The sequence below is a fragment of the Euleptes europaea genome, chromosome 3 (assembly GCF_029931775.1).
Source record: "Euleptes europaea isolate rEulEur1 chromosome 3, rEulEur1.hap1, whole genome shotgun sequence".
Classification (NCBI taxonomy): domain Eukaryota; kingdom Metazoa; phylum Chordata; class Lepidosauria; order Squamata; family Sphaerodactylidae; genus Euleptes; species Euleptes europaea.
Genome location: NC_079314.1, coordinates 121,421,002 through 121,424,134, shown reverse-complemented (window position 1 = coordinate 121,424,134; position 3,133 = coordinate 121,421,002). Strand labels below are relative to the sequence as shown.

Genomic DNA, 3,133 nt, shown 5'->3' with positions numbered 1-3,133 from the left:
GACCCAAGTAAAATAGCCTCAGCTGAGTAATTTGAGCTTCTAGGTAGAGATCAGGCTTGATTTGATCTAGAATCCACTTATTATTTGTCTTTTTGGCGGTCCATGGTATCTGTAAAACCCTCTTCTAGCGCTGCAGTTATGTTTGTTAAAAAGCAGGGAGGTATCCAATAGAAGCAACGGGGTTGTGAGTACTGTTGAGGGCGGTGGGAGGTGGATAGATTGGATCCACAAGCTGTCCTCTGCTGAAACGTTTCCCTAGGCAAGCCCCTTTCAGATGGACAAGCACTTCTTCGCAAGAGCACTGCTACGCTGTAAAGTAGCTCCCTTAAATTCTTATGGGATTTGCACAGGAGAGCATCCTGATGGGCTGTGTCCTGTAGTAATGCTGTCTGGAGAGGGCTTGGTAGCTGGATTTTTTTTATCACACACTGAAACACCTGCTGTAGCTGCCATTGCTGACCCCTGCTTCCTCATCAATCTTTAAGCCATCGGACACTCGGAATAGTGGTTTGTGACTACCTTACGTGCCCAAAAGGATTGGAGATATGCCCTGCCGGTCAAGCAGAAGAAGAAGAAGAAGAAGAGCTGGTTTTTATATGCCGACTTTCTCTACCACTTAAGGGAGAATCAAACTGGCTTACAATTGCCTTCCTTTCCCCTCCCCACAGCAGACACCCTGTGAGGTAGGTGGGGCTGAGAGAACTGTGACTAGCCCAAGGTCACCCAGCTGGCTTCATGTGGAGGAGCGGGGAAACCAACCTGGTTCACCAGATTAGCCTCCACCGCTCATGTAGAGGAGTGGGGAATCAAACCCGGTTCTCCAGGTCAGAGTCCACTGCTCCAAACTACCACTCTTAACCACTACACCACGCTGGCTCAGCAGATAATGGCGAGAGGCTTGCTGAAAGAATGTTCTCTGACAGCCAGGCTGCATTCACAAAGGTTCACAACAATCCACTTCTGTTCCCGCAGAGATGATGCAGCTTCTCTTTCAGTTTTTCTTTTGTCTTCGTTCTCCCTAGTTCACTTTGAAGCCGGAATGCCTGTCTTTGTGCAACAAAGAAGAATGAATAGGCCAAGTTGCACTTGAGACAGGCGCACCACGGAACGGTTTTCACCCAAGCAGCTCTTCTCCTGGGGCTCTGTTCCTTTTAGCAGCGGCTCTCTGAAACGCTGCAAACCTCAGCCGCATCTTTCTGTTGTAACCAACGGCTGTTGGGGGAAAATATGTGCACCATTGTCAGAGCCGGTTGATTCATGCTTTTAGCAGAAGATCAAGGGTATGTGTGTGTGAGAGACCTCCTCAGCCTTGGTGCTTTCCTAGGACCTCTGAAGTCCCTCTGTCTTTCCCACCTGCCTTCTGCCTTTGTTGTCTCTGGTGCTGCATATTTCAAAGCTCTCCTTTGCCATTCAGAGCAATCTGGCACAAGAGGGCGGGAGAAGAGATGATCAAGTACACTTAGAGCTGAAGAAGCCTTTCCTGGATTCCTTTCCTTCGCTCTTTCTTTTATTGTAGTGCATAGTTAAATTGGGGAGCTCCCTGCCCCAGGATGTGGTGATGGCTGCCAACTTGGAAGGCTTTCAGAGGGGAGTGGACATGTTCACGGAGGAGAGGACTATCCATGGCTACCAGTCAAAATGGATACTAGTCATGATGCATACCTATTCTCTCCAGGATCAGAGGAGTAGGCCTATCATATTAGGTGATTTGGAACAGAGGCAGGATAATGCTGCTGGAGTCGCCTTGCTTGTGGGCTTCCTAGAGGCACCTTGCTAGCCACGGTGTGAATGGACTGCTGGACTTGATGGGCCTTGGCCTGATCCAGCAGAGCTTTTCTTATGTTCTTATGTTCGTACTTATTCTCTGAAGAATCACAGGAGCATGCCTGTTATATCAGGTGCTGTGGAATCACAGGCAGGATGCTACTGCACTTGTCTTGCTTGTGGGCTTCCTAGAGGCACCTGGTTGGCCACGGTGTGAACAGACTGCTGGACTTGATGGGCCCTTAGTCTGATCCGGCATGGCCTTTCTTAGGTTCTTACCCCGTTCATAGCCTGGTCCAGTTGAAGCGCTCACGACAGGTGGAAGCACGCTCCGAAAACCTCCCTTTGGTGCCTGTGCATTCCTGCCCACAAAAAAAAAAAAAAAAAAAAAAAAAAAAAAAAAAACTGAAGTGAAAATGAAGTTTTAGCAGTCGTTGGGACTCTTTTCTGGACAGCTTTTGGCACTTTTGTTAGCTCGTGCTTCTGAGGATGCTTCAGAGTGGGAAAGCTTTCCTTGGGAGCCCAGATGCCTAACAATGTGGCATCAGATTTTCCCCAGAAAGATACCAATTGTGGTTATCTTGTGGCTTGTTGTTTGAAACCAATTTGTTTATCCAGAGAGTAGTTCTTGCCTGGCTTAAAAAAACCCCCACAGAGAAGCATAACTAGAATGTATTAACCTGGCCTTTCTCGGGTTTGCTGCTCCTGTCTGAAGTGAACCCAGTGGAAAATGAGAGAGGGCTTTTTTGTGCCCCCCCGATTACATTTACTTTCTATTTATATTTACTTTATTTATGCCCCACGTTTCCCCCCAATGGGGACCCAAAGCAACTCACAGCATCCTCCACTTCCCCATTTTATCTTCGCAAGAACCCTGTGAGGTGGGTCAGGCTGTGAGTGTTTGTGACTGGCCCAGGGTATTCCCCACGGCAGAGGGGGGATTTGAACCAGGGTCTCCTTTTGACTCTCTAACCACTGCATCGCACTACCTCCCACAAAAAAAGGGCAATGCTTTAACCATATGTGTGTTGTACAGGCACTACGACCTCTTCCATCCTGATCAAGTGGAGTGCTAACTTTCCTTTCATACAACATGTCGTTCACAGGGAAACTGGCCTGAACCTATCTTCCAGGCAGCAAGCAAAAAATCATTTTATTCTCCCCAGCTTTTTGTTAAGTAGCCATGGTTTTGTTTGCCTTGTCTGCCATCTTGAAAGTTTGCTTTGAAATGAAAAGGTGGGGTACAGATATTTTAAACCAGCAGTCCAATAAAAGAATTTGCTAGCTTCCACTACTTTGGCATAATGACTTTGCTTTCCCTCCCCCCCCCCTTCATCCCCAAGCACTGGGATGCTTTATGGCTTTATTG

General features: G+C 47.7%; 1 non-coding gene across 1 annotated transcript; it reads right to left on the bottom strand.

Annotated features, from left to right (window-relative positions):
• Positions 1–2,758: 2,758 nt before the first annotated feature.
• Positions 2,759–2,859, bottom strand: LOC130475906 (U6atac minor spliceosomal RNA). The gene has a single exon (XR_008933276.1). It is a non-coding gene; the product is annotated as a U6atac minor spliceosomal RNA (small nuclear RNA).
• Between the last annotated feature and the right edge of the window lie 274 nt (positions 2,860–3,133).